This window comes from Manacus candei, unplaced genomic scaffold (assembly GCF_025592945.1).
Source record: "Manacus candei isolate 608988 ecotype Guabito, Panama unplaced genomic scaffold, ASM2559294v1 h1tg000008l, whole genome shotgun sequence".
In the NCBI taxonomy this organism is placed as follows: domain Eukaryota; kingdom Metazoa; phylum Chordata; class Aves; order Passeriformes; family Pipridae; genus Manacus; species Manacus candei.
Genome location: NW_026138056.1, coordinates 24,659,402 through 24,680,900, shown reverse-complemented (window position 1 = coordinate 24,680,900; position 21,499 = coordinate 24,659,402). Strand labels below are relative to the sequence as shown.

The following is a 21,499-nucleotide window of genomic DNA, read 5'->3' as shown; positions in this document are numbered from 1 at the left end:
TGGTGCACCACCCTTCTGGGAAGGCACAGCCAGATCCTGGCTGCCAAATGCTTGCACACTCCTGAACAGCTCTGAGGCCTGGCTTTGGTTTTGGAACAATCATGCTTTACTGTTTCTTACAGCTCTTTATAAGGGCAGTGGCAGGGAAGTCTATCTCTTTGGAGGCTAATGAGTGCAGTTAGATTCTTCATCTGAGAACTTCCAAAAGGTCAAACCCAACTTTATTAGGAAAACTCGGTTGACTTGCACAGACACCAGCAATGGGAACAATGAACACATATGGGGAGCATTATTTCATTCACAACTGGATACCTGGGAGCAGGAAAAAAAAAAAAAAAAAAGGAAATCCCAGGAAAAATTGGGGCATTTATAGCTTCCAGGGAATGAAGTGGAAGCAAAAAAAAAAACAACTCTCCCTTCAACAAACCCAAACTGGAGACAGTATAAATCAAGCAACCTGAAGTACACACAACCCCAACATGCTGCTCCAAAGTGAAATGTAACCTTTTCTTCTCTAATGCAAAACAGGTTAATACAGTGGCATAAACAGTGGACTCATTGTCTCAGTTAATTGGAAAGGATTGTGAATTTTAAATCATCAGATTTTAGGCAGCCAAGACTGTGAATGTCTGAATAAGTTTAAATCAAAAGCTGCCAGCGTTTGGTATCTTAAAAAATTACCTCATTGTTATTATTATGCAATAAATAAGTACTTGCAGTATTATGGTCCTCTAAATCTTACCTTTTTCTTATTCAAGAAAGAAATATTATCATTATTTTTCCACTCTTCCTCAGTTCAGTCTCTTTTCTTCTGTAATAAATAAACCAATAGAAAATTATAACAATTTCTAAGCAATAAATTTACTGATATTTTGAAAGAAAAAAACCCAAACAAATCACTTTATCTATATATTATTTCTAGGAACAAATTCCAGCACAAAAAGAAACATTGCATAGAGGAATGTTTTTTTGAGCTATCCCATAAGCCTCACTGGGACTATTGCCTCAAGTTTCAGCAGGGAATGGTTACAGCAAAGTATATTAGTACTGCAATTTTCTCCATTTATCAACAATTCTCTTTCCTACTTAGTATTTTCTTGAAAAAGTTATACTGATAGGATACAGTATCTACAGAGGGCAGTAGCTCTCTAAAGCTGCTTCTTCAGGTGCAAAGCAGAAATACAGCATGACTTATTTAGATTCCAGCCAGTAAGTTCATTTAAGCCTGCTTCCTAATAAATCAAAATACAAACCAGTGTGCTTTTAGGTTTTCAAGTTGGTAGTGGCTGTGAAAACCAATAGGTCTTCCATGATTTCCCCTTGAAAATTTAAGCTCAGAATCTAGACTGAACACTCTTAATATTAAAAAACTACATAGGTATGAAATAATCGGAGAAGTGAAAATTAATATTATTATTGTTTTACCTAATATGTGGTTTTGCCTCTCTATATTTGAAAGATTATCTGTCCAGCTTTTAATAATTTTTTTTTTGTTGTTTGTTTTCCATTTTTTTTTTAATCAGGGCAGTAATAGCTAGCATAATCAGACTGACAGGTTTCTTTGACATTGTCACTAGCTACTATTGAATCTTTTTAATATCATATACCATTAATATCATATAAAGTTATGGACAATTAGTGAAGACTTGTCTTTCCCTCTGGACACCCTCAGCACTCTTGGGCATGTATATTGCCTGGGCCAAGAGGTTAGGAATTAAATAAAAGCACTCTCATAGTCGATCACCCTCAACACAACTTATCTGTCCCAGTGGCCACATAAGCTCTCCTTTGACCACATCATAGGAGCCAGCAATGCTCTGCTGACCTTCTGAGTGCAATAACTCTTGGGTGACCAGCACCAGGGATGGGTGAGCGCCCCAGGCCCCTTCCCACAGGAGTTGGTTGAACGAACAGTAGTGTTAGAACAATTTTTTCCCACAGCAAAATCTGTGATATAATGAAAGGCCAAGAAGTCATAACTGACACATTTTTTTCCACTTAGTCTATTAGCTAGACCAAGTCTCAAGCACATGATGTAACGAAAGATTAGCCATCAACCACAGTACAAGAGGATGTGAAGGAAGGATAGGTATGCAAACACTAAGAGATGATTAACCATACTATTCCCTCAGTTTTGAAACATAAATGAAGTCTTACTCTGTTTTATTACAGTTCCTTGTTGTAGTTACATGTAGTTACATGGGGGAAGGTTGTGATGCACAAGGACAGATTTTTAGCTTCAGTTATGTGAGTGCAAATCCCACTGAAGGAGTGACTGCATATAAGTACCAAAGGATGAACCGAATTGCTATTTAAAGGAGTATTTTTTCCCCATTATTGTTGTTGTTATGGGAAACAATTTGGGCAAAGAACTTTTGAAAGGAAAGGGTTTTCTAATGGCCAAGTAAGTAACAGCAAAGAAAATAAAGAAAACAAATTATCAAGCTGAAACTAAGCTAATGAAGAAAACAATGATTAAACAGAGGGAAGATGCTTAAAAAACAACCCTCCCATCATTCCTGCTCACAGTCAGCAAGCCTTTAAAAATATCTCCCTCTTTCACTGTGATAAATACACGACTTTTTTATTTTTCTTTCTTGCTCTCTACTGCACTGAAGATGCCAATTTCAAGTACATGGATAAGACAAAATCAAGAATCACCTAATCACACCAGTTGGAGTGAAACACTGACTCCTTATCTACACAAAAAAGAGTAAGAATATCAGGTGATGAAGCAAAGTGATGATGAAATAAGCCCTTGAATGATATACAGAAGAATGAGTCTAACAGCACCGGAATCAACAGGAGTCTTTCCATTTACCTTAGTAGGCATTGAACAAGTCCATACAAAGCAGAAAAATACACATGGAGATGGTAGCTACCATTGTCAAAGTTTCCAGATCCCTGTTTTCCACATTCATGAGCATACAGAAATATAACACTTTCCAGTAGGTGCACAAAAGAGTTCATTATGACTTAACTTCAGAGAGGATGTTATGCCATAATTTTATTCTATGGAAAAAGGACCTGTTCCTTTCTTTAAATGCTGCTGTCTTTAAACATATTGCAGGAGAATTTTAATTTTTTTTCTTTCATTTTATTTCTTCAGGTTTTTGTACACCATTTACTACCAAAATTCTGAATACAGCCTTAGTCAGGAACCTTGCCACAACATATTTCCAACATGTACGGATGGAGACTTAATAGCATCCCAGGATAAGAAAGGCTTACAGCATACTGTAATGCAAGATTAGTATTTATTGTTTCTGCCTTTGAACAGCAGGAGTTTAGATACTGCTGGATGGCATATTGTTTGGGAATTTGAGAGAGTGTAGGTCTGTGTGTGACACTGAGAGAAATCTTCCCTGTATAACACAGACAACCAATAGGAGGGTTTACTATGTGCAGGACTTTTTCCATACTTGTGATATCTTGGTGATAAAACATTTTCCAAATCATTCCAGAAGTGGTAATACGTGGCTGTTACCATGTCCTGGGGATGCAATGATCTTATCTCACAAAAGAAACACTGTCACAAAGCCTCCAAAGGAAGACTGAGGGACTGCAGGGAGTGTTATGTGTGTTTCACTTCATCTCAGACAGACCTAAATTTATGTACTCAGTTTCATGCCAGAAGGGAGGTCTTTCAGAAAACAGGAAAATGCTAGACCCACATTTTTCTACAGACTCAGCCAGAGACATGTTCATTACTTCCTCAGACAAATGATGTATAAAGACTGTCCTTATGCACCAGCTTCCAATTTCAGTCAGAAACAACTTTATTCCAGTGGTGAACTTAGTGATTTCTGTGTGCATAAAGTACTTTTGCATTTCCAAGGTTTAAATATTCTATACACAAGTTAGAAGTGCAAGATGATTGCAGCTGTAATTCACTGAAAACAGAATGACCCAGAAAACATTTTGGTGGCTGACTTCACAATTTCCAATAAATGGACAGGAGAATCCAATTCTAGTTATCCAATACTTTTTTTCCTGGACCATCTATAAGAATGATTGCAGAGCAGTCTGAGCAACTACAATTTATGCAAGCATTCAACTCTCCTCTGGCTTCATCTTTCCCATTGCCTTCAGTAGGCACTGCAAAAAGTACTTCTGGATAAGGATAGGTCCTAGTATTTCTCAGAACTCAAGCTCCATTATTGACACATAGGGGACCTCCAGCGTACACAGAGCTCTCCCACTACCGTACTGCAGTGATGATGCCATGTAGCCTTGCTCATAATAGATTCAGAAGACAGAGTAGTAAAAAGGCACGAAATGCCAGCAACTTATGAACGTTACGGACTTCATTACTCATGCAGCAGTATTGCCAAAGCAATGGAAACATCTGCTGTTTAAAAAAACAATTGACCAGCCTATGCAGATCATTACAACATCTATTTCTATATGCAAAACAGTGACAGTTATAACTGATCTCATATGCTTCTAGATATTCATAATTCAATAGGATTATCTCAGTAGACTAATTTATAAAGGGCTTTGATCACTTACTGCTAAAGATTACTTGCTATGAATATACCGGATATGCAAGGGGCAATTTAGCATCAGTCCTAAAAATGACCCCTGACCCCCATTTCTGGATGAGAAGGTGGAGAAGAAAACTTCTTGTTGTCACCTTTTTGAAGAGTAAATACTGCTTTTAACAGTCATGAGTAAACCCCTTAAATTAGATAAAATCGAATACATATTTTTTTCCTGAGATAACAGACTCTGCTAACTTAATTTTTCATCATGATTTTGGTGGATATAACTAAAAATTACTGTAGTAGTTGATTGTTCATTTTAGAAAAATGTGTTAGCCTGACACAAGAATCTATTTTGCTACATTGTGAAAAAACACTGGCTAGAGGATTCAAGTCTGCTTCCCAGTGCTTAGCTAGCTAGCTGGTGCCAAAACTAGACACAGCTCTTAACTTCAAAAGAATAAAGGACAAATTGTGCTTTCTAACATAAACATAGAAAAACAAAAGTAAAAATTTGAACATTAAGAGAATTGAAGTAAAAATACAATAAAGCCAACGTAGTAGGTAACAGAAATACATTAAACAATCTAAAATAACAGAAAATATTCCATTCAGCTCTGATACAGCAAGCCACTTTACATATAACTTGCAATTTTTCCTAATTCAGGTTAATCAGAAGGCTTACGGCATTGGTGGATGAGGGAAGAGCAACTGACATCATCTACCTGGATTTGTGCAAAGCATTTGATAATGTCTCACATGACATCCTTGCCTCTAAACTGGAGAAACGTGGATTTGATTGATGGACAACTTGCTGGATAAGTACTTGGCTGGATAGTTACACTCAAAGGGTTGGGGTCAATGGTTCTATGTCCAAATGGAGAGCAAAGTGGTGTTTCTCAGGGGTTGGTACTGGATCCGCACATTCAACATCTTTGTTGGTGACACGGACAGTGAGATCAAGTGCACCCTCATCAAGTCACATCTAAAAAATGTTCTGCTCCACCACCCCCTTCATGTATTTTGTATGCTTTCTTAGTTGATAAAATATCAGCATCTTCCTGTGCCTTACTGTTCTGGTAGATTTTTTCAGCCTTTTGTTTAGTAAGACACACAAACTACTGACAAGGTTGTTTCAGACAGAAAAATAACTCAGGATTTAATAAAACAGACTTTTCCTATATTTCAGCACTTGAAATAACAAAGTCAGTGTGACTTGAAACATGACCACTCCTTATCGTCTCCTGAACACAAAGAACAAGGTCACTAAAATCAATGAGTCAAAAAGCAAGATGGCCTTAATTTAAATATTTAAGGAACAATTTAGGAAAGTGAAACATGAAGGCAAGGAAGGAGGGAAGGAAGCCTACTTGCTGGAAACTTGCCTCTCTGATTCGGAGAAAGCACAAGTTCACCACAAAAAGACAGAAAGAAAAATAATTATATATAATATATCTTTTGTGTTAGCTTGTTAATGCCCTTAAAATTTTTATTAGCTTTTTTTTTTTTTTTTTGAGAAATGTGGAACCATTCCATAGACACAACTGAGCTCTGCCTTCTGTTAAGGGTTGCAGCACCATTGAAGTTTGAAATAATTTAAGCAGTTGCGCTGTGCTTTCAATTCCCCCTACCTTCTTTTTTTCTTTCATTGGATTGAAATGTGACCAAATAGCAGCATGACTGTGAATGGAAAAGATAATTCTCACACGACATTCTTCTCAGTGCTCTGGGGAAAACACACACATACAAACGCATTTGTTCGCGTCTGATTCAAGATGTGAAAAAAAAAATAATAAGGCAAATCTATGAGGTTTTTTTCTGAAATTCAAAACAGATTTTAAAACTCTCCTATGATTTGTTTTGTTTAGGCTAATTAAGAGTTCTGCTTTATGTTGCCACAATAGACACTAAACATTTGCAATATATTTACTGAGGTTTAAGGAATTATGGGATTAATTTGTATCTATTACACCATTATCCTTAAGCAAAACCGCTTTAGTAATCCATGTGAATATATTTTTATAAGTCAAAGAGGTGACTTATCAGTCTAACCAGACATTTTGCGTTCTCAGAACATTACATAATACAGAGTGTTAGGAAATTTTGTTTCTCAGGAAAAACACGCTCTTTTGTTGAAATCTTATATTATTATATTGGCAGAGGTGAACTAAAGATGGATGCAAAAGAACTTGTGGATTGGCTGGGAGCTATAGTTTGCACTGCCTCTTTCATATTAGTGTAATTTGTATATTTTGTTGCTCTTACAATGAACTTAAAAATGGAAAATTCCTGAAGTTAAATATGTCCAAAAGAGTGAAAGGTACACTAAATATTCTAATGCTATGGACACAGGTAGTAAGGATACAGATATTTCTGTTGTTCTGCCTCACCCCCCCCCCCCCCCCCCAAAATACAGAGAGAAAAAACATTCACTTCCATTATTAAAACATGATGGTGGAAATAGTTCTTACTAAGACCATTTTCTTCCATGTCCCACTCACAAAATCTAAATTAGATTATATTCAAGCTTCAGCAACATTAAGTCTCCTCTTCTAAGGAGGAGGCTTTCTTAACAGCTGTGTATCTTTTGAGTTGCTCCAGCAATATGAAGAAGGGAGAACTGTGAAAGCTATTAGCTGTAAAAGCTATTTTTGATCTTAAAAGCTCAAGTCTCCTTTCTTTCATTCAGCTTTTTTATTGTACATTGCTAACTTTTCCTGAAGTTTAAAGCCAGAAAATTGGTATTAGTATTCTTCCTTTAATATCATGGCATACAGGATAGCACAGTATCAATTCACCAGTAAAACTCAAGGCCACAATGTAGGATTTTGAAGATGCATACACTATTATATTAATAAATAAGTTCTTCCAGCTTTTCCATTTTATATATCCTTATCTCTGGCTTCAGATTTTGTATGTTTTAAGTTCATACCTTTCAGCTTTGTTGGTTAACTCTTCATCTGGCAACAAACAGAATTTTAAAATAACTTCATAAGGACAATACACGCATCAATAGGATATGCGTGTTGGACTAAAATTAGGTTGTGATAATGATCAGTTCTAAAGTTATAGAGACATATAAGAACCATCACTACTGAGAACTGACAACTTGTGGGTTCTCAAGTAAAATGAGGATGCCAAAAGTAGCATTGCTACAGAGCAGCAAGGTACTCAGAGGAAATAATATCACTAATATCACTGAAGATAAGGGCTCCAGACTGCAGGGTGCAGTTGTTTGAAATTCATCTATTTCAGGACTCACAAAGTCTATTTAAACTCCTCCCAAACTTCTGCAAAAGACAATAAAAATCCATAACTGAAAAGAAAGCCTAAACTTAAAATAAAAAATTTTGCATAGTTTTAGCTTATATGTTTTAAATACTATCTTCAACACTGTTTAGTTGGACTGCACAGCAAACCACTGAATTTGAAAGGCACTGTTTGAAGAAGGTCTTCTTAAGGATGTCTAACGTGACACAGCTGGCCAAAAAGAGGAAGAGCACCATCATATGAAAATGTATTTTGGAGAAATATCTGCAGCTCCCTGTGACTGGAAGAGCTATTTAAAGGTGAGTTGAGAACAACTGCATACATCATGAACAAACTACAAGCTGGAATGGGGCATTGCTTTAATATACTGCTTTTTATTAATATCCAGTTTATTCAAAGCCACTGAGAACTCGGGATGAAAATCAAGAATAAAATTTAATTTAAAGTAAAATAATGAAAACAACAACTTGAGAGCAAGTGTTTTAAGCAAGATAAGCAACTGTCATTAAGTTTGAGAATGGTACACATCTGAGGTAGCAGTGAATCTCCTCAAGATGGAACTGCTAGGCAGAAGGACCTAGGTGGGGTGGAGCAATGGGCCATCAGGAACCTAATGGAATTCCGCAAGAACAGATGCTAAGTCCCTTTGCTCAGAGCTCATTAGATGGCGCCTACAGTACTGTGCTCAATTTTGGGACCTGCAGTATAAAACCAGCAATGGTAAACTGGAAAAAGTTCAGTGGAGGATGATCAAGATATTTTAGGGATGGAGCATTTGCCCTGCAGTGAGAACCTGAGGTTGTTCCTCCTGGAGATGAGCTGGACTTTCCCTGCACTACAGTCAGTTCTCACACTGCCACTGCAGATTGTTGTGTGTCTTATAACAAAGCTCCATGGACACAGTTTGATGTGCCATAACAAATGGAGACATACCAAACTGCAAAATTCTACCATGGTTACTACTGGGACTGAGAGCAAGAGACGTGTTCAGACCTACCTCTCTCAAGAGTGTGGTAACTGAAGAACATGACAGCCTGTCCATTAAAAGCAGCAGCGTCCTGAGGATGTAGTTCCTGCTGTCTCTGAAACTTTTTTACAGGGAAATTGCCAAAGTATTTTGCAGCGAGCACACCAAGGACCGAGAATAGACCCCTCACTAGCCAAGAGCATTCTGTCTCCCTCTATGTATGTTACAATAGGTAGAAAAGATACCCAGATAAAGATGGAAAACATGGCAATATTTCTAGGGTTTTGCAGAAGGAACGCACTCAATATTAATAAATTTCAAATACAGCAATTCTTTACATTTGTTCTTAATGCCAATGAAGATGACGCTTGGAAGGAACCCATTAACCAAACTGAGATTTTTTTCCTGAGATTTGTTAATCTCTAGCAAGAGGACTAGCAAAATAGAGCTGGAGACATGAAAGAGGAAGGCTTGACACTTCATTATCATTGCCACAAGCTATTAATTTCTCTCTGAAAATCCAACAATTTTGATTCAGGAAAGATGAATGTCCACAGCAGGGACAGTACATATGAGTTGTGGAAAGTCTTTCAGGTCAAGCTGGAAAGGCTGCAGCCAAGATATTTCCCACTCATCCTTCATCAAGGAAAAGGTCAAGAAAGACCAATGTGTTTAAGCAGGGCACAGGATGGAACAGAACAAAAAAATTTCCTATGAAAAAGATTAAGTTCACATCCTTCTAGCCTTCATTAAAACTATTCCACATCACTCCACACTTTCATTTAAAGCAGTTTCCTGACAGCATTGAACACAAGATCTTAAAGTATCTTTTTATCAAAAGATAAAAGTGTAAATGGAAAACAGTTTGTGTACTGTATACAAAATGGGGTAAAATATGAAGGACACATAAGAAACAGCAAAAGAGAAATAAAAGCTTTAGTCTTTGCAGACTATATAATTGGTGGTGCACAAGGTAATCATCCAACTTGTGTACTTCCACATACATATACTCTAAGCTGAACGGTTCTCAGGGCATATGTGGCTTTATCAAAGTGGAAAATTTTTGTTTTACATGAGGGTTCTAAGGAAGAAAGAATTTTCTTCCAGCACTACAAAAAAGTAAGATGGAAATTAACATCTACAGGTATATAATTTCCAAACTGCTTAGAAAACAGATTAGCTCTACTTTGACACTATGATCTCCTCATGTCCATTACAGCAACTATAGGTATTGGACAACAGAATATAATACATGGTAAATGCCCTAGAAATGTTTGAAGGTGCAACACCACACCACACTTGGGATTTCTCCTGGAAGAACAGATAAATATACCTTTCAGCAGACTGATATGTGAATGGATCAACAGATGTGTGCAACAAGCACACTGAAATGCCACTGAGAAAGAAAAATAATGTATTTTCTTTCCATGCTCTGCTCACCAATTCTGGTCTCTGTTACTTTGGTATGTCTGTCAGCCATGAAACAGACTCCTACTCTGTCTGTTTTAGAAGTTGCCTAGTCTCTCAGACTCATTTGTGATGCTTCTCCCTATAGTATCAGCATGGCACTTTCTTGACCATCTCAATTCTCATCCTTCGTTGTTCAGTAACATTGTTCCTATTGAGTATATATGTTGGTGATTCATGACGAAGTGGGGCAAAAAGCTTCTTCAATGAGTGGCCCACACAGAGCTTTGAAGATAAGGACTGAGACACGGGCTCCTCATTTCATACCAGATGTGACTCAGCAAGGTCTGGAAGAGAGGGGTGGAGACATTCTTGGAGACCTGCTCTGCCCTCCCTCTGTTAGGCTCTCATTCAAACTAACTGCAACACCTTTTTTAGAGATGAGCTGTTTGACAGTAAAGTATGCCTTAAAAAACACACAGACTCATAAATACATACATTACTGAGATTGATTCTGAACTGAAAAGCCCAACATATTCTTCTATTGTAGGCCAGGAAATGGAGCAGTTCTGGCAGCCACTGGTGGTTGGAGACTAAAAAAACTAGTGAATAGTTCAAATAGCTACCAGATTTAATACACGGGTGTTCCCCTGTCATGGCAGCATTAGTGTCACAGTTCAGGCTTCAGTACAGGCTTGTGTTACTGCAGCAAATGCAGAAGGGCTGAATTACTGTTGCTCATTATCTGAACTGTCTCTGACTGAAGGGCAAATATTCTTGTGGCAAATTAAAATTTGCTCTGCATTGGATGTTGCTCTGGATCTCCTGAAGTGGGTGCATGCACTCCATGAGTAATCTGCAGCAGAGCAGTGAAGCAGACAGGTCACAGCAGTAGCATCACTCTCCGAAGTTAGGCTGCTGATGCCCATATCGATGACCTCATTAAACCGTACACTGTATGTGGAAAACAGCTTTATTCAAAGTGACTTTGAACCAGCACCCAAAAGCAGTGTGATAAGTATATGAGTATGATTGCAGAACTCACTCAACACAGGGATATGTTCAAGCTCCTAAGAACACGATTCTCTCCAATAACCCTGTGGGTTTCTTAACAAAGACCAAGGATTCTTACACAGCACACAAAAGGAGAAATATACAAAGTCCATATGATATTCTCACACTGCAAATGCTGTACAGCTACCAGAAAGAGCAGTGAATTCTCCAGGCTTACATACAGGGTAGATGGGGTTCCTCAAAACAGACAACATCAAGATATAACTGCACAGTGTCACTTGCCCAAGACAGCACGGTTCTAGTTAGCCACACCCTTCTTTTATCTGGCTTTTGCAGACCATGGTGGCAACTACTATCCAGTCTAAAGGATTCAGAGGACTTGGTAGACATCCTCTTTATGTTATAGGTATCCATGGTACCCAAGAACAAAGCAAGTAGCTGTAAAACAGAGCTATTTCTTGAGAAATGGTTATAGTGCATCTCAAACCCTTCACAAGTTGATTAGGTGCAAAACAGTGCAAAATTTGCGGAGAGGAAATGTTTGCAGAGTAATTTAGTGAAAGGGAAAACTGGATGTGAGCTGCCCAGGATGGAAAAGATCTAAAAAATGATGTACCTGTTTCAATATCTCTCTATAGCTGCACACCTTCCTATGCTGAACTGCTATTTTTTTGAGGAGTCTGGTGATCCCTGACCATGCATATCTCAAAGTCTCTCCATTTTACCCTTCCTCACTTCAGAGGATCTGTGCTTTAGAGGAATTCTCCATACCAAGAAGAAGGAAACCAAAAAACAAGCACAGTGGCCTTCTGCACTTAGAACTTGAAGGGCAGAGCAGTAGAGCCCAGGAAGCCTTCCTCCATGAGCTTATATACCGCGAATGGACTAAAGTTTACAGTGAGATGAGAAATGCCAACCCTCTACAGATATAGAGATAAAAGAAACTACTGGAATGCCTGACAGATAAATTTGTGTTACTTTCAGAACATTTTTATTGGTCTAACTATGATAATGGTCTCCCTAAATCCTACCACCTCCCGGTGGCCAAGCAGATAGTGTTACAGTCTCAGTTCATAAATTGGCTATAGATGTAAAATAGGTAACGACATGGTAAATTCACATGTGCTTTACTAAGGACACATTCAACAATTCAGGTGTTACAGGTAAAATAATATAGTGGGGAGTGACACCATGAGAAATTTTGCTAAACATTGTTACAAAGGTTGGCTTAATGTATACTTCTCATTGTCAAGAAGTTACCAAACCCCAAATATTGTTCTAAAATATATTACTGTTAGCATTTTTGAAGTCCTTGGAAAAAAGTGATAGTTAAAAGGTATCCCGTGCTGATCATTTGCAGGATGTTCAGTTTATTATTACTCTGCTGTTCTCTAATTTGTGACTGGTATGCCCTTTGGCAGCCAAGTCGGTGGGAGATAATGCTCAAAAGATTTAGTATGGGTAAATCCAGAAGCGTGGGTTCTGAATATTTCATATTTCTGGATTTAGCATAGGTAAATTCAGAAACATGGGTCCTGAATATTTTATATTTCTGTCTTTCTTCCATTCTTTGTCCAACATTGTATTCCTTTAAGATCATCCATTATTCCTCACTACATCTTTACTGCTTGCAGGTATGAACAACATCTCTGATCCCCCTAAGCTTTGTCTGCCTCACAGACCTTTGAGACACTCTTTAAGTAACAACACTGGGTGATTTTTAAAACAGTTCCCAGTAAATTACATAATTTACAAAGAAAAGGCTAAGCTGTCTTTTTTTTTTTTTGTGTCAGCATGACCCAGCAGTAAAAGGAGTGATAGTTCGGAGGAGTACAGTGTTTCATTTCTACAGTCAATACCACAATTACACTTAATCTAGGCATCCTAGTCTCTTCAGGTGAATCGTATCTCCTGACGTTCAAATGAAATGCCTGCTTCATGCATTCTTCTCTGGAAAGGATAGGATACACCTTAAAGAGCTGTATAGGAATTACATCACAGCTGTTCAAATACAGACAGTGCTAGTCCACGGCATTGTTAATCTGTGGGCCAACCAAGAAACCCAAGATGATATCCAGTTCTTCCAGCTTAAGTGCCTTAGCAACCCTGGCAAAGCAAGTATGTAAGCTCCATCCTCACCTACGGAAAGAGGTAGGTGCTTTCGAAGATTTCCAGGAGGAAATCCTGCTTGCCTAACTGCAATGCCTGGAGGTCTTCAGGGAGACTCTATTAATCAGAGAGAAAACATGCCTTTAGGTAGCTGCTGTATAAGTATTTAAGACGCAAGGGGCACCACAAGTGTCTTGGCTATGCAGACTGGATCCCACCCTCAGAATCTTATTCACCTTTTTAAAGCAGCAGCTCAGCGGGCACTTCTGTTTCTTTCCTCTTTTCTCCCCACACTGTTTATTAGCTTCTCTCCAAAGTCTATTTGTTGACTTAGAAAGTCAAAAACAGTAGGCAAGACTTTCCATATTCCGAGCGGCACTACAGCAATCCTCTAAATGAAAATGGATAGACTTTTGTTAAAAGTGCACATTTAGCCTTCTGCTCCTGGTGACACTGGCACAGTCATCATGCCTTCTCCTGCAGAGACACACAGTGCCCCAGTTTGCAGGGTGAGGTGTCACCACATGGTTGAGTATCTTATAGCTCACACTCCCCTAAAGTGTTGGCCATGTTTCTCCCCCTCACCCCAAGCCACCATTGTACACTTTCCTTTGTACCTTTGTACCATGTGGATCCCCTGTCCACTTGCTGAGATGAACCAACTCCCTAGGCAGGCAGCCAACACAGCTTCCCGTTGCTCTGGTGAGCTCATTCATCATGCCAGGAGGTGAGCCAAGAGCCAAACCTGGCATGAGGGAGGAGATGGGAACACACTGCTGGAGGCAGAGGATGGGAGGATCAAGGATGGGTTTCTCCAGGGCAGCAAGCTATTCCACCATCTGAGAAGAGGCAAGAAACCTCACCCTCTGTTGCAATAAAACCTCTTTAACAAAATGGGAGTTATCAGACAACCGATCAGAAATTTCAGGGGGAACTGATGATGGTAAACCTCAGGAAAAAAAACCGTGTTTTTTTAATCGCCAGGCATGACATGCACAAACCCACCATGCTCACACAGCCTGCATGCATTTACGTAGGGAGATTTGGGATTTCTGTTAGTTTCCTTCATGTTTCTGGAGCTGCATGCAAGCCAGCTACCTCAGCAACCAGGAGGATTAGGTTTAAAAAAACAGAAAGTAGAGATCTGAACTTCTCACATTATATCTTGACTCTAACACTCCAAACTTTACAAAAGAGGCTAAATATCTTGAGACTACTGATAGAAGTCAGGAGAGTTGGCAGTTTTGCAGACATTTATGTGCTTGACAACACATTTTTCTGTTTTTAAGTGAAAACAGACAAAACAGTGCACATGTTAGAATAACGAGCATCTTGGCACATTGCAATTACAATACTGGAACAGACCACTATTCTGTTTTAATGGATACTTTTGAGAAAAACAATCCCCTATGTTCAGCTCCCTGTTACATTTATTCTCCAGAACTCCAATGCCAAAAGCTTCCCCATCTTCTCTGTAGGCTTTCCAAACAGAGTTCACCTCCTGTGAAGCACCACAAAAATACAGCTGCTGTCGAGCAGCAACTCTCCTTGCTAAGATGGGTTCGAATCACATCATAGAGAAAAGGCAACATGCAGTGCCATAATTACATTCAGACAGCACCAGGAGAGGTTTTTCTTTTAGAATACAACATCACTGACTTTCTAGTCTTTTGCTTCCATTTAGAAACTCCATGAAATATTCTATGGATAATCTAGCATTGATCTACAAACAGTCTGGATTTCCACAGCACAGTACCATATCTAGAAATCTTCCAGTTCATAATGGTAGTATCGTCACACTAGCATGTGATGAATTGGTGAAAAGGAGTATTTTTTTTTAGAGTTCCAGCAATATTATCAACTTGGCAGGATTAATATAATCCTTACAATGTAGGATTATATTTAATTGTAAATTAATTTTTGCTATAAAAGAAATTTAAAAAACCAAGAAAATCATGATAAAATCTTGGGTGTAAAGGTCAACTATTACAAAAAATGTTTCACTGTAACCAAATCACTAGTAATGGTTAAGACTGGGAAGGCTCAGAGCTACAGGATTAATAGAGCACACACAGTAACAAAGGCTTACCAAACTTTTAAGCAGATTCTACAAGTGACAACTAAAGTTCGGGGAAAATCACTGATACCAAATCTGCTGTGTGGATAAACCATAAGAAGAAACAAGCATTAGTTTTCTCAGAAAGTAAAAGTCTTAAGACACCAAAAATGAAAAAGGAATTACCCTCACAGTTAACAGTAACTTTTGAGCATGAACAAGTAATGTTAAACAAAGATCTTGCAAAGGCTCTCAAAAGCAGTCTACTGACATAATAGAAAGATACTAAAATAATTCAGTTAAAAAGTGTCTGGTTTGGCAATTCATATATCACTGTGCTGCATTTCGAGGTGACATTGTTTAGAGCCTTGAGTCTTTCCACTTTACAGCATCCTCTCCAAGCACATGACAGCGCATGACTTGCCCTACTTGGTAAAAACAACAGTAGAGTTACTGCACTCTGATCATATGGAAATGGTGAATTAGTGTTGGAGGAAGAACAGTGAAAGACAAAAAAAAAATCTTGAGGGGAGCGGGAGGGAATATTATGTTGCTGATGCAGTTGGGAAGGCAGAGTGATGATTTAAGACTTGTTAAAGGGAGAAGCAGGCTGACTTGCTGTCACTACTAGGGCACAGCAAAAGGGACTGTATTACCTCCAACTCCCTTCTCCTGCTGCTTTCCACATGTGTAATTGCCCAGGGACAAGGTCTACAAGTAACTGCAGTGCAGGGACAGCCACAACTCAATGGATTATTCATTATGCCCCCCTATTTCATCTGCAGCCCACTTACAGCAGCTCTACCTGTGATGGAGGTGTTAGGAAATTCTAGTATGAGAAAGACAACTACTGGGTGACACGTGTGTCACGTAGCTCTCTTGGAATTGGGCTATTCAGTGCCTCCTAATTTAATATCCTCAAAATCTCCAAAGACAGCAGTTAAAATTTAAACAGGCATTCTGAAAAGACACTCTTGATCCCATTATCAGTGCCGTGGATGGGATTACAATGAGGGTGGTAATGGTGGAAATGTTTTAGGAGAGATCTAGTATCAACAGCAGGAGTGGCCACTAATTGGATTCTTTCTGTGTCACCGCAGAGTTGTCACGGGACCCTCGTTCTCTGTTGAACACTGCAGCTCTCAAGACTCTCAGAAAGGAGCTTTCTCAATTGTTATCGCATCAGTCTGCCTTCTCACTCAAACACAAATCCCCCAAAGCTCTTTCTAAAGCTAAGGAAATCATGGAACCCATGACTCCCATGACATCTGCGACAAGTGCCGGCCTCGCCTGGGTTAGAATGGGCCTTGACATATCACAACGCTCAAACTCCTGATCCTGCATGAATGTTTGGTCATAAATATATAACATCAAGTGCAGGATGTAAGTTAAACAAAGCTAGATAAAAAAACCCTGCAAACAGTCAAAATAGCCTGCAATGAAGTGTTCTAGCCAAAAAAGAATTCCCAAATCTTTCAATATATTTTTTTCCATAGCTGTCTAACATTCACTGAGTGTGCATTTTATAATGGCTTCCACATTTAGGAACACTGTACCCAACATCACAACATTTTAAATAAACTGTTTTTATCAGTTCCTGATTGAAATGAGAGCTGTTACAATAATTTTCATACTGTTATTTGCCATCTCAAGGATATTTCTAGATTTCTACCTGCAATTTTTTTCCTAACGACCTCTCATTTAGCCTAGTTTTTGAAGGTGTATTTACATGCCCTTTGGAACTTCACCAAGGGAGGATTTTTTCTATGTGAAATTACACCAATCATAATTAATTTTTTTCCTCTGAAACAGAGACAAAAATCAATGAAAGGCCAAGAAGACATGCCAAGAAGCAGAAATTGAAGTTGCATATTGTGATGGAACAAGCTCACCCACCTCGATTATAAAGTGCTAAGAAGAGGAAGCCTCTGACAAGCAATAAACTGACACATAATTAAGACAATTCAGGGCAGAACACATTCTGGCTGGAAAACATTTTCTTGTGCTCCACCTCACTGCTCAGAGCAGTAAGAGGAAAAAAAAAAGGGTGACACTTTGAAAACTCTATGTAGACAATAAGTATTCCACCTAGTCTTCACTAGCTGGGGGAAAAAGAAGCGCATCAGCTTTTGTGCAGTGCAGGTTCCCTCACATCACAAACAAGTTGATAGTACAGACATGCCTGGTATGTTCAGCATTCCATATCAAGCAAAGATGAATTAGCCGCAACAAAAATGTGTTACAGCTTTCATGCAGCAGTTTATGGATCTTTTTGTACCTCTGGAATTTTTTACCTTGAGCATCGTGGAACTTGTACTGTCTCAGATCTTTTCCTCAGATTATTTTTATCTCATGGTGAGGAACATCTCTGTGAGTTCTGAACAATTTTACAGCTGCTAGGATGCTAATGGGAACTTCATGTGTGTACCCAGCACAAGTGCTCTCAGAGAAAAAAAAGCCAATGTCAAAGGAAGGTATGCAGAAGTCACCATAAATATGTCTTTGAATGTTTACCATCTGGAACAGTAGATTACATTTTGACAAGAAGCTGGACTGCCCCGTGGGCATTGTCTTTTAAACAGCCCCATCATTATAAAGGAAGGAAAAACATGATTTGCTGTTCCTAGTTTCTCAGCAAGATTTTCTGGCAGTGCTAGAGAAACTAGTTTTTTTTTTTTCTTTCTAGTAAAACAATAACAAGCTGGCCATGTGTAGTTAGCTACGTACTTTCTTGAAAAAATATGGTTTGTTATAAATCATCTGACCCACAAAGAGGGATGCATTTCAGTTAGGCAGTGACAGCAGCAGGCTGTGCAGCTCACAGTGCTGCGCCTTAGCTTTGGAAGACTAAATCTCCCAGTTCTGAAGCTGGCATATTGGGCTTCTCACAGGACACACTGGGAGAAAGAGGAGAAATCCAATATACAAGACTTTAACATAGAGTCATAATGAGGTTTTCCTTTGGTTTTGTTTTTCATTTTAAGCTTGTAAAAGTTTCCATCACTTTTTACAATGAGAAAGTGTGGAGTGAGAGAAAACTCAAAATGGTCAGATTTATTCACATAAGCCCTGGTCTGGTTGTGCAGTCATTTTAGGGATTTAGGTAATTCTCTGTTTCAAATTGCTGTGGATGACTTCTGAGGATACATTCATACTAAAGAGTGTGTTTGGAAATACAAGCTAAGAACAACCTGTAAAGGGGCCAAATAGTCTCTTCAAAAAAAAGAAAAAGTTAACAAAAAAGTTCGTTTGAGGCAAAAATATATGTGCAACCCAAAACATGGGTTTATGGGCATTGTTACACAGTTGAATGCCAAAATCACAAAGCACCAGCTATAAATCCCCTTGCTCAGCCTACTAAACAGATCTTATTTCAGAACACATTATATACAGCATTATTTATAGAATATCTCACCTGTAAGTGGTGAGGACAGTGTTAGATTTCTTTCACAAGTAGGAGGCCAATAATTCATAAGCACCACAGGTATGTGAGAGTTAGTGTGAAGATCTGTTATAGTGCAGAAGAAACAAATAATTTCATTACTCTGCACAGGAAGATAGCATATATATATATATATACAGCAAATCTTTTATTTAAGAAAAAAATAAAAAAGCAAATAAAAGGAAAATAACCCATCCTCTAATTTCTCCATCTAGATGATTTAGAGTAAAACAATGAGAACATCTTCTCTGATAAGCTAACATACTGTAATTAGTGATAACATTTCTGACTTCTTAGTTAATTTGCTGGGCTTCCCATGCTCTAGACATCAATGAACTTAATAGCGGAATTAAATGAAAATGATAGCAGAGTACTTCCATAACTAATTTCTAATTACATTTCTGCCCCTCTTCCTTCCTAAGCATAAATTTTTGCTTACTTTTAATTAACACTTCAGATCACTAATTTAGAATCTATAAATATAGTGAGACTTTAATGATCCATTATAGTGATGCTACTTAGTTTTCAATGACTTGTAAAACTTTCACACACAGATCTGCAAATGAATTACATCCATCTGCTCTGCTACAGTTGCAAGAGCAGCATTACACTGCACCCTGCCTTTCCCTACTTTCCTGATTTTCTCTTAAGTTTAAGCCCATGTGTAAGCCAAACCATCTCGATGCCGATCATCAGAAGCCCAGCCAGGTCTCTATAAAGGAGTCTTCAAACTTTACAGACACCTCAAACGCACTTTCAAAACGGTCTGGTTTGCCTCAGAGCTGAGCCCCGGACAGGCTGCACACTACTGAAGCATCCTCCTCAAAGCCTAGGAAATACTCTGCCGCGGTTCCTTCTCCCGCCCGACCACGGATCTGTTGGAACACGGAGGCGTTTGTACCCGCAGCCACAAGACCCACCCGTGCCCGGCTGCCGCGCCGCCCGCGCCGCTGCGGACACACACGTGTGTGCGGAGCGGAGAGCGGTGCCTGCGGGGCGGTGGGGGGCGGGTGGAGGAGGCACCCGCAGGGCTGGGATACACCGCTCCCAGGGAGATTTTCCAATATACACCTCCGAAAGCGTGACCTTAGCGGCGTTGAGAGTGTTAGCTCTATGAAGACAGCCAAGCGTCAGGCTTTGCTCGCTGTTATCTGTCAGCCGTACAATAGCAGCATTGATAAGGCAGCAGCAACTGGCTTTGACAAGTGTGCTGTGCTAGCATTCCTCTGAAAACCGTGAAGGAAAAAGGAAAAAAAGAAAATAGAGAAACCGGCATGAGGTGCCTTTTACTTTACCTGAACGAAGTATGGGGTTTTACTTTTCCCTCTGAGCTGCTGGAAACGATTGCTCCCTCTTCTCCCCCAAAGCTAGGTGTTTCTTCTTTTGCTTGCAGCTCACACTTGGGGAAGACCACACAGCTCCAGCAAGGCTGCCTCTCTCCCCTAATCCCCACTCGAGTGTGATGACACACACTAACCCCAACCATCTGTTGAAACACGTCCTCAAGCACTCAGCACAGTGGTGTGTCAAGACGGGCTGCCCAATCCAATCGCTGGGGTTGGGTGGCTCTTAAGGAGCTGGAGGCAGAGACAAGGGCAGAAACTATAGGACTGAGAACTCTTTAGCAAAGTAACCTGAGATTTTGAAAAAGGGCTGCTATGGAAAAAAAGAGCAGAAGGGGGAGGTACTCGCGGGAAGGTAGAGGGAGTGGATTAGTCTGGTGGCCAGTTGTGTAACTTCTTACGACTCCTTGTATTCCCAAAGGACCACTGGGACCCCCTCGCAGTGGGATGCACAGCAGCACTAGAGCAACACTAAAGTGTTTTTATGGCGCGTCTATTGAGGGCCATGCCCTCCGAGAGACGCTTTTCTAAAAGAGATAAAAAATGCAGCTTGAAATCCTGATAAAGTGCTACTGCGGGAGCCGTTTGCACGGCAATGTGACATTTGCATCCCGAAATCCCAACTCCTTACCGTGCCGCGGTTACCCCTTGGCTGCTTCCAGCCTTCCTGGGAGAACGGCGGAGAGAGGCTGGAGTAAAACCGAGGGGCGAGGAGGGTAGAAAAGGGGAAATCCAAAGGGCAGATATTTCTGCTCCTGCACACAGACATCTGCGAGTACTTCCCCCCGAGCCCGCGCTTCCCGGAACGCGGGTCAAGCGCCTCGGCTCCCCGGCGTGCCCAGCGGCTCGCTCGCCCAGCGGCACTCGCTGCTCGCCCGCCCCGGGGCTGCTGCAGCGGCCGCTCCGCGCCCGCTGCGCTGGTCTGACAGCTCCGGCCCCGCGCTGCGTCCCCGCGCCCCTTCCTCCCGCCCCCTGCCGCGGGAAGCGGTGCCACCAGCCTGTTGCTTCCCCCATTCCTTCCCCACCCGCTTCCGCCACCTTCGCGCCGCCTCGAGCTGTCTTGCGGGATGCAGCCGCAGTTGCAGGATCGCCGCCCTTCTCCTGGGGACCCGTCACCACCCCAGTCCGGGCTGGGGGCTCCGGACAGTGCCGCAGCAGGTCTGGGCTGTGTCTAGTCTATACCTCAGTTTCCCTCGGCCACAAAGCAAACATTATCACACCTTCCTCTTTCTCTCAGGGACACTGCCAGGAAAAATCCACTAATTTATAGAAGATGTCCGGGAAGGGTAGATAAGGGACACAGAAAAACAGTTCTTTCCTTTCCCCTCCCTGTAATAAGATAGCGCAGAAGATTTAAAATCTCGAGGGTTTTTACCTCATTACCAAGTGCCTGACTTGACACTTGCA

At 40.1% G+C, this 21,499-nt stretch overlaps 1 protein-coding gene across 1 annotated transcript in view; it reads right to left on the bottom strand.

The window, feature by feature from the left end:
* SULF1 (sulfatase 1) overlaps nt 1-21,062 on the bottom strand; it is a 121,310-nt gene extending 100,248 nt beyond the window's left edge. Inside the window, exons 1-3 of the mRNA XM_051768451.1 lie at nt 20,724-21,062; nt 20,045-20,326; nt 743-811 (exon numbers count right to left, since the gene is read on the bottom strand). The gene's annotated coding sequence lies outside the window, so the exon portion shown is untranslated. The remainder of the gene's footprint in view (nt 1-742; nt 812-20,044; nt 20,327-20,723) is intronic.
* Nucleotides 21,063-21,499: the final 437 nt, after the last annotated feature.